At 36.4% G+C, this 10,368-nt stretch overlaps 1 protein-coding gene across 11 annotated transcripts in view; it reads left to right on the top strand.

Annotated features, from left to right (window-relative positions):
- LOC138049124 (neuropeptide FF receptor 2-like) overlaps window positions 1-10,368 on the top strand; it is a 63,900-nt gene that overhangs the window by 44,850 nt on the left and 8,682 nt on the right. The window contains exons 1-2 of one of the 11 annotated variants that reach the window (XR_011132304.1): window positions 6,478-6,584; window positions 8,917-10,006. The exons of 4 other annotated variants lie outside the window; for them this stretch is intronic. The gene's annotated coding sequence lies outside the window, so the exon portion shown is untranslated. Of the gene's footprint in view, window positions 1-148; window positions 225-3,287; window positions 3,420-5,004; window positions 5,407-6,465; window positions 6,585-8,624; window positions 8,714-8,916; window positions 10,007-10,368 lie in introns of those variants that run through there. 6 more of the 11 variants (XR_011132303.1, XM_068895263.1, XM_068895264.1 and 3 more) reach the window with 6 other exon arrangements.

Raw genomic sequence — 10,368 nt, 5'->3', positions numbered from 1 at the left:
TAAATTCTTTCATTAAATGCATCAGTAAATTACAGCACCTGGTGCCGCATTAAATTATGGCAATAAAAGAAAATTTCAGTCTCTCAGACAAACACTTTAGCAGAATTTAGTTTCTTCCTGGGATCTGATTGGTCTTTTAAAACTGCAGCGATTTGGCTTGCATCAATCAGCCTTCCAAAACCAAGCCAAAAGACGCCAATAGTTGCGCTGAAATCTTCCCAAAGGTACCACATTAGACTGGTTCAGTTTAATTCTGTAGTTGGTAACACGATGATTAATTGTTGACGATTCGCAACTTGGAAAGAAATTGATGGGGCGTTACTTTGTACCTATATAATGCGTAAACTGATAAGTTACTCGATATTCTTGAATTATCCTCGCTCCCAGGCTTCTATTAAATCAGGGTTCAACGGAATTCGAACCCATGACCTGTGCGATGTCGGTACAATGCTCTAACATCTGAGCTATGAAGCCACTTAGATTGAAATCAATGCATAAATGTCAGCAAAATCTGTTCTCAGGTTGAATCCGTTTTACCTTTTATCTATCCTCATTATACCTACAACCCTGGTCAATACTCTTGGGACATTAACACAACAGCTGGTGAAAATGATGCATTTTCCCTCCCCCCGTCCCCCCCCCCGGCTCAGTGTTGACGTTATGGCTTCAAATCTTTTTCAACACAATCAACATTGCTGAGGGGAAGGGGGGACAGCAGAAACAGGCTCTTTTCACAACATTTCCAAGCATTTATAACAGGTTAAATACACTTTTCATAAGCATGGTGTGTTTACGCGCCTCATTTTCGTAAGTGTCCCAAGACGTTTTGACCAGGGTTGTAGGTTGATCGAGTACGCACTCAGATGAATTGAAGAAAATATTCTTGGGAGCCCAAATTAAGCCTGGAGAAAAATTAGGATCAGGTTAGAGTTAGGGCCCGAGTTCGAGTACCGGCAAGTGCCATGGTAGTACAGTTCTTCGTTCCCTGCTTTGATGTAATGTTGAGACTGAATGGATAAATGTATGAATACAGAAACCTATAAGATGATGCGAAACATGAAGAAGATGAGTGAGATGCGTAAGCCGGACATTTTCTACGTATTAAAATGCTTTGTCTTGTTGAAAATAAAACGAAATTTCTTAAAACAGGAGGAACAAATTTAGTGAAAAATACGCAAACATCTGTCTCTGTCTTCATATCTTACTATTTCAAGGGTTCATCATTGTTCTCTGTCAAGTCCTTCAGAAATCAGTGTCAAGAAAAACTTGTTGACATTAGCTCACAACGTTGTGATTTGTTTGACTATTTTAGCGACGAATCAGTATTTTCTTTAATGAAGCAAAATAGAACGAGATTATAAAATAGAACTCTAAAGAAAATAACGGATGTCAACCGAAAAACTGAGCTCAAAAGACTTCTCTGCAGTCAGTCGTTTTAGTGAAGCGGCATGTCAACAGTTCACGAAAAGCAAGAAAGCGAAAAACCATGGCGTCGCGATGTGCTTGTTTGCCTATTTTAGCTAGGAATCCGTATATTCTTAAATGAAGCAATATAAAACAAGATTAAAAAATAGAACTCCAAAGAAAATAAAGGATGTCAACCGAAAGCCCTAGTTCAAAAAGTTGTTTTAAGTTCAAAGGCGTGTCAACAGTTTGCTCGAAAACAGCAAACCAGCGAAGTGTTGTCAGCAAAATCATGTGAATACTCGCCTTTTTGAAGAATATCCAGGCCTTTCATTACATTACTGATGTTTTTCCTTCTCATTGCAACGGTTAGTAAGTGAAAACTTGCATTTTAAGAGGTGAAATCCAATGTTTCGTCGCGCCGTAGTAAAAAAAACATTTTCAATTAGCCACGACAGTTTCAGCACGGAACAGATTTCGGACCGTGGTCCGTATCGTAAAAAGCTGGACCGGCTACGAGCGTGCGATTAGCCAATCAGATTCAAGAATTTAAGATTCCTGCCCGCTAAGATGCTTCAGAAAAATTCTTCTTCTTTTCACATCGACTGAAGTTGAAAGGCACAGACTTTGGCGGTTTGCATTTAAGCTGAGATTCCGCAGAACTACTGTGAAAATCGTCGTAAGATCATCAACATCAAATCAATTGGACTTCTTCAGTTCCGACGGCAAGCTGTACACATGGCTATATCATGATTTGTGTACTCGACTAAGTCCACTGTAAAAAAAAGTTTGTTATCCTGGTTACGGTATTTCTCTCTGCCCTTTGTCGATGAGATCTTTGAAATAAAATTTATTTCCAGAGCTCTATTTACTTAATACTAACTATAATTTATGGTTGTTATTTTAAGCAAGAATATTTTTCTTCTGTGTTAGAATCACTGCTTTATTTTACAGCAGGCAGCTGCGGAGATATTCCAACCATCAACAAGAAAACAAATGCAATTATGATAAAAGGACTGGACTATCATCAGTCCCTTTGGGCAATTTATGCAATTTTTTATAAACGCTGTGTTGGTGCAGTCTCCTTTGATTCTTTGCTTCGACTATCGACGGATTTTCACTGTTTTTTTTTTTAACAAAAGCAAACACCGAACTGGGATTTTTTTAAAAAAGGCGATATAGAAATGACAAGTTAATGCACTTTCAGACAGTATATCTGATTGGGTTTTGTTCGCAGGAGATCTCATTTATAAGTTCTACCCTCTTAAAAGCCGTTAAAAGTACAGTATCACGATGTTCCCATACTCATGCATGTCTAAAGATCGTTACTTGAAGTATTCAAAGATATTTTCTGTGAAAGGTGCATGTACATCGAAGATATACCAAGACAAAATGGCACTAAATTAATAGCGTAAAGGTATTTTTTTTGTCAGAGGAAACACATGAAAAATACTAATATGTTTATCGGACATTTAAAAGTGTAACTGTGTAAGCAATTCAAGGACCAGACTTAAAAGCACGCCAGATCCTGGAGAAGGATCGAATCAGCTATATAAATACTTTTAAAAAACTGCACCGCTAAAAGACATCAATTCACTAATTCCACTCGCACTTATTCACTTAAGTCGTGATAATGTGCGCAAAGCGAGAGAAACATACGTCATAAACAAAGCTAACACTTCAACGTTTAGACCTTAATGAGAAGTGGGTGCAGTTCCGCACGCGAATACCCAAGTCTTTTAGAGCGCTGACGTCATTCCCATAATGCAATGCCTTTTCCAAAATTTTCTCGAACGTACCGTTTAGACCCTCGAAAAAAAGTGAAAGAAATTAAGGGATTCGTAAGGATTTTGGCTTTGAAAATGACTTTTAAGTTGTCTGTTTGTTGATCTAATTTCCTTTGAAGGCAACACAGGTAAGTTGACCTCAATGACTTCCCGATCGAGCTGCTGTTCATAGAAGACCAAGGGGCGGCTCGAGGTCGAACTGGGTCGACCATCAGCAAGCTCGTTTAGGTAATTGCTATTTTTTCTAACATATTTAATATTTGTTGATGCCTTCCTTATAAGTACGCATGACTTTCTTGGTACGACAGTTAATAAGGAGTCCCAGTCAAATGATTAATTTGAAAGTTTCTTGACGATCTGCAGGTTTTGGAACTGACCTTGAAGGACATTAAGCCTTGTAGCGAAAAAAGGAAGGATTTTAAAATAGATCGTCCATGTCAATTTAGTTTTAAACCTACAAAGTAGTTTTAAAAACATGAAGCGAGGTAGACAACACACCATTTTTGCGTGTGATCTTTCGAAATTTAAAAACGCAATAACTTCATTTTTCAAATTTAAGAGCGCCGCTTCAAAGAGGTCATCATCGCATCAGGAAGAGGCTGCTTACATTGCACCAATTGAAATTAGGCTTAAATGAATACTGAGGAAAAGCAGGAGGGGATTGTAAATTGAGTGCCAGGTCTTTATTTTCTTGTTTTAGTTTGTTTCTCCTGAAGAGAGAGAGAGAGAGCCCATATAAACGCACAGAACAAAATGAACATTCCTAACCTGGTCCGTAGAAAAATGTAGTCATAATTAACAATTTCAATGTGGCAGACATTTGGATGACTCGCCACTTTGCGCCCTGTGATAAATTTAGGATAAGCCATTTAATTTTCTACGCGGCATTTCTACTTTGTTCCACTGATAAACAATGATCAACCCCAAAACGATACTGCACTGTGTGTCATTCAGTTTCCCCTCTTGCGTACATATCAACACCCATCATATACTGTCAAAATTGCGTGAAGGCTAAAATGAATTATTTACTAAGCTAGAATATGGTTGCAGGTCTAATGCGTCTCAAGGAGCCGATGTTCAAAACAAGAATAATTTACATTCATGTTCGCTTGCTTGGGTATAAAATTACAAAAAGGTTTTAAAATATGAGAAAGCTTGTATGAGGGCTTTAGATTGACGATGAGAAGGATTTGCTTTTAACATGTTTGAATTGAAATAAGCCTCTCTCTGTACAAGGTATATATTTTAGTATATCCTCAGAAAAAAGTAAAAAACGAATTGATTAACAACTACGTTTTGAACGTGAGTGGCAGTTCTTCCATATTTAAATTCATAAAGTTTTCTTATGGCAAAAAAGATGTTATATCCTGAATCTTTCATTTCGCAGTTCGCTTAATACCTTAAGAACAAAGCGAATAATACTTAAAAAAGAAACAAAAAAACAATAGTGAAAAAACTTAGTAAATATGCGCTTTCTTAAATTTGAAATTACTCAAAGCTTTGTTTTTAATCATTTAAGCATGCTATCTCGATGAAAAATGAAATTTTATGTTAAAGGGGTTTCCGCTTTGGTGTTCCTTTGTTCAATGTAAATTACAGTCCTCCTAAAAAAAAAAAAAAAAACGAAAAGAAAAAGCTCTGTAATTGAGTTTTGCACCTGTTGAGGATCTTTGTTCACATTCGACTCCACATTCGTGAAGATCTTGAAAAATAGGTATCTGGATGAAGGGGTTTTCGCGCTGCAACATGGAAATATAATTGGCTGTGGTTGATGATGGAAACTTGATGAGAATTCCTTCTTCAGGTCCTTAAGCTTTAGATCAACTAGAACGCTAAACGTTTTTGGTTGTTGCACGTAAAATAACACGCACCTAGAATTGCAATTGCTTAATCCATAGAGAAGAGCGCGCAATCGAGGACCAAGTGAAAGCAGAAATAAAATCAAGAAAAAAAAGGTGTCCTTTGATACTCGGCTCTTAAAGTCAACAAGAATGTTTAAATGATGACAACACGGATTAGACGGTATTCGCGCTTCCTTTTTGGGCAAGTGAGATGTGACTCAGGAATACACGGAAAAAAATGAGAGTTATACATTGCACTGAGCAGGATAACCCACGACCTTCCGGTAGCCAGTTCGGATGCTCTTCCGCTGAGCTATATCATCAGCGAAATTCATTGAAAGCCGGCACGGATTTTGAAAAACACAACAAATATGGTGAGTATGGCGAAAACGTTTTCTTTGAAATATGGTATAAATTCGTTTTTATTACGTTTTAGAAATGAAAGTCTTTGAGAGGAACCCGCCAAAATGCTGCGCATGCGCATTCGCCTAAAATTTGAGACTGCCAACGGCTGTTGCCTGTTTTGCCAAACTTTTCGCGAATTCGTCATTAGGTTTTGCAGAAATCTTGAATTAAAGTCGTTCCGACAAACGAGTCGTCCATCCAAAAGAAATCAGAAATTAAGTAGACAAAAATTTGGGAAACTCTTGAATACGGATTGGTTTGAAATGTGAGAAGGTGGAGTCCTGGTAATTCCTTAAAGAAGATTCTCAATGGTGTCTTTGGAAATAAACAGCTTTGTCAGAGAAATTCACTTTGGTTTTAAAGTTAAAGTCGAAAGCTTTGAATTTATGCTGATCCAAACAAGCTGTCTAGCGCAATTAAAAAGTAATTGCTAATCTTTGCGCATGTAATTTACTGCCCGTAGTACAGCAAAAAGGTTTAAAGCGAGCAGAAAACGTATCGAGCGAAAAAGACACACAAAAGCACAGAATTAAGAGCAAGCTTGAAGTTTTCATGCGTCCAATCTTGTATGGGTCTAATTTATTGATGAGTTTCTTTTGCTTTCAGGTAATTTAGATTTTTCGTCCAATGTCAGGGAATTGGTGAATTTTGCATCCAAACTAGGAACTCTCATCATTTCTTAGCGATTACATTTGTTAGTCCTCGTTAAAGGTGAATAGGAACTTTTCCGGTCTGCTTGATAACGGAAGACATGTAGCAAATCTGTCTGACCAAAACCACCAAATCATCGTATTAGCATTTGGAAACTGAGATAAAAGAAACATTTTTCGGAAATTGAGAATAAGACGTGAGATTTACGGATGAATTTATTCCCTAATCCGACATAAGATTTAAAAGCGTCACTTGGATTTGAAGATTCCTTACATTCATCTTGACGCGCCGAAGAACATAGTGAATGCATTTTTAATTAAGGCCTAATTAGGTTGATCTAGCCATGTTTATATATCAGTTATTCGTAAATCCGACATGTTCACTTACTGAAAACACTCCTCTTAAAGAATCATTTCAATGAACCTTCGACGAATTTTCTGGATTGTGAAGGTATACTGATCACGACATCTCTCAAGCTTTATACTCCGATGATTAGGTAAAATAGGTCTATATCCTTGCTAAAACATAAATCGACTTAAATTAAGCTTTAAATTTATTGTACACATCACTTTTTTTTCAAACACTGGAAACTGACTTACCATAAGCACGTCAAGAGAAAACTTTCGATGATATTACTTGCTATTTTATGAAAAATATCATGTTATGTTGATAGCACATTCTTTTCTTTTCTTTTTTCAAAGGCACGTGAATTGTTTCATTTATAGCCATCGTCAAAATATTTCGTTTTAATTTAACATTAGATTTTCATTTTTATATAATTTAAGAGGCCCGAATAACATATTTTTTGTCATAAAAGCAATAATTTCAAAATATTTGAAGTAACTTCCTTGTCGATCTATTGATGCAAGAAAACGTTCTGCGATCAATATAGCCGGGAATTTTATTCATCCGGCTTTAACCCCGTCCAGCTATATTATCAGCTTTAATATTCGAAGTACCGCGACGCTTCCAAAAGTGTATTTGTAAAGCATTTACTCGCGTCCTAAAATAAAGTTTGGTGATAACCCACAAGCATCTTCTGAAACTTGGAAAAAAAATCGAATGCGCGTTGCGCTTACTATGACGCCCTTCAAACAATTATAAATAGAACTTTTTGAGAGCGGAATCTAAGACTTTATACGCTGTAAATGTTAACTTACTAGGGTAGAAGGAGACGGTGTCGAGGCCGATATCTACCTTTAAAGAAACTAGAAGAAGACTATGAAATCGACGGCAATCCACTACAATGACTGACATTTCGTTGAATTGAAAATTCGGTTGATGGCAGCTACAGTATAGCCGAACTTTAATCAAAAGATTATTGCCATGCAAAGAAGTTATTAATGGATATTTTCGACGGAGGCAGACGACGAAGATAAAGATGTTTTTTTCTTTGTATTGTCCGGGTTACCATTTCGGGGGATCTTCGGAGAATCATTACATAGTAATTTGACAATTTTGCCTTGTTCCCCCCTTTGGAAAAATATCGGAAAATTGCGATATCCTACTCTTCTGAAAAAGTTGTCACGTCTTTGATTCTAACTGAGCCGTTTTCCAAGAATTCTATATTTTTTAGGGAATCAATGGCAATGCATACCAGTTAGGCCATAATACGAGTTCTATTTCCTGGTTTTTTAGTTCCTAGGAGTTTTATCAAAAAGTGGAAATTTTTGACGATCTTGCTTTCGTCCCACCTCAGAAAAATCAAATTTTTGGAGTTTAGGAATTTAATAAAACAATTATTCCATTCGCGCTTGTAGGATATGAGGCTGGTTATAGCCAACTTGGCGCATAATTGCTGGTCTTTTTGCAACCGAGAAATCCGAGAAATTTGTTTTTTGATATTAAGCGTCCGGAATTTCATTTACAGAATCTGATGGTATAGCAGAATTTCCGAGGAAAATTTTTTGAGCAATCTCCGAAAGCATCTTCGGAATATTTCTTGCTTTTCAAGATGAGAATAAATATATTTAATCAATGCTTGGTGTAGGATATTTTTATTTCTCTGACGACTTGATGACTGTAGACTGAATATGTTCTTGTTTTCAGACTATGCTATCAAATTTCACGGTTATTATATTTTTGCATATCCAGTCTTAATCCGATTTTACATCTGGGGTTTAATCTGATGTAATATCCCAGATTGTCCAAATGGGATCCAGAGTTGTCAGACTAAACCAGAGTTTCTTTAATCTTTTATTTCACACTACGCATTAAAGATTAAAAGCAAGTGTTTGTGCCATTTATTGGACTCAGTCCGGCAAAATTTGTTTGTATTTAGTATCTTCGGTCCATGGAAAAAAAACTGAAAAAGTAAAATTTCAAAAAAGAGCAATAATCATGACCTTTTTTTTTTTTCTTTGTCTTCGTAATAACCTCGCCCCACCCCTTCCCGTCCACCTCCAGTTGAAAATATTGACACATGCTAAGCTATCATCTACGTGCGTAATCAAGGCTATTGACCAATCACGATAGAGGCCCAACGTTCCCAAATTTCCTTGCGCTGAAAACTCGTTTTGTCGCACTCAGGTCTTGCCAGTGTTTCTTATAGTCGACGTTTCCCGATATGACATGTGGCAAAGGCAAAGAATATTGAGCCTGGATTCTTATTTCGACAGAAAAAAGGTTGAACTCGAGATTTTTATAATCTCTTATTCGTAATATATACAGGAAGCATGCTAATGTTTAACTTCACCACAGTTATCAACGTTACCTACAGTAGCTAAAGCTGAAAAATTCACAGGTTTGAACGGGAACCTGTAAAAGTAACGTTGATAGCTGCAAAGATTTGTAAAAAAAAATATTAACATGATTCTTTTTTTCCGCAGCACATGTATACGTCTTTTTTGTATCAAGTTTCTTCACGTACAGGAAAGTACCTCTTAATATATGAGCAAGACGGGAAAAAAAAAATCTGGATCAACAACTTTTGTTTAGATATCAACGCTATTTTGTTTCCCCTTACCGAATGGAAACCATACGGCGATTCGGCAGAAGGCAATAGATTATTTTTGCGATCTTCATACATTAATAAGGAAACAAAAACGTTTTGAGAAATTGTATCGAGTCTAGTTTTTTCTACCGAGAGTAATATGTCAATAGTTATAAAATAAATGTCAAAGGTTGTTACAAAAGAGCGAAGATTTGCATTTGATGATGTATGTCATATTGACACGATTATTTCGTTAGAAAACACAAGAATTTGCACTTGTAGCTTATTTTCGCTTTCGCATCACGGTCTTCCCTGTTTTGTGAAATTTAATCAGTTTAGCAGTAGACTTGAGGTGTTATAAACTGAACGTATTAAACGTAGAGCCGGCGATCGGGGTCACACCATCGATAGGCGATAAAAAAAAGACCAAAAAAAAGTTTCGTTTTCACGTCTTCACTCGTCCTTATTAGCGAAGCTGTTCTTTCGGCTGAAAACGTTAAGCGTTTCCCAATTTTTTATTACATGATCGGGGAAAAGGAGTCTCTCAAATGGCATCTTTAATATTCTTGAAAAATCTCAGTTAACGGTATAATTACCTTGCTAAATGAAATACTGAGGAAATTTAATTACTTTTGTTTGAGGTATCTTTGCATGCAGACATTTCACGCAAATACATTAACACATTCATTTTAAACGTGTCTATTGTAAAAAGTTCTTATTATTGCTATGAAAAGGTGTTAGCTTTAGGCTTACGAAATTGTGAAATGTTCCATAGTAATTTTTTTCCTTTTATTTATATTCTCTGTATATATAACGTAAAAAACGTATATTTTTAAAAGGTGCCTAAGTTACCTTTGTTTGTGCCTCGGAAACCGTCAATCACGTTGAGGTAGTAGAAGACAACCGTAGACTCTTCGATGACACCTTGGTGGTTTCACACGATATATTTGAACACAGAAAAAAATGATTAAACTCTGCATATTAGACGAGACGACAGGCGTTTTAATTTTCTTTGTCAACTAGAAACTTACACAAAACTGCTACTTTTATAGCATCATTAACACCATGTATTGACCTAAGAACCGGGTGTGTGAATACGCTTTTCATTTTCAAATCGAATTAGAATGCAACGAACGTATTTCGCGTTCAGGGTGCCTCGTTTGCCTCGGGAATCAGGCGCTTCCCAGTTCTTTTACAAATTCGAACAGTTTAATTAAGAAAAGACTGAGAAATGTTAATATTTTGTCTGTTTGGAGACTAACATGTCGCAGACAGTTAGATTTTAAATTTATTGAAAACCGAAAGACCAGATATTAAGGAATACATCAGAGGATCCCAAGGAGAAACA

This window comes from Montipora capricornis, chromosome 5 (genome assembly GCF_036669925.1).
Source record: "Montipora capricornis isolate CH-2021 chromosome 5, ASM3666992v2, whole genome shotgun sequence".
NCBI classification, from domain to species: Eukaryota; Metazoa; Cnidaria; class Anthozoa; order Scleractinia; family Acroporidae; genus Montipora; species Montipora capricornis.
Note: the sequence above shows the minus strand (reverse complement) of the source record. Positions and strands in the feature narration are given on the sequence as shown.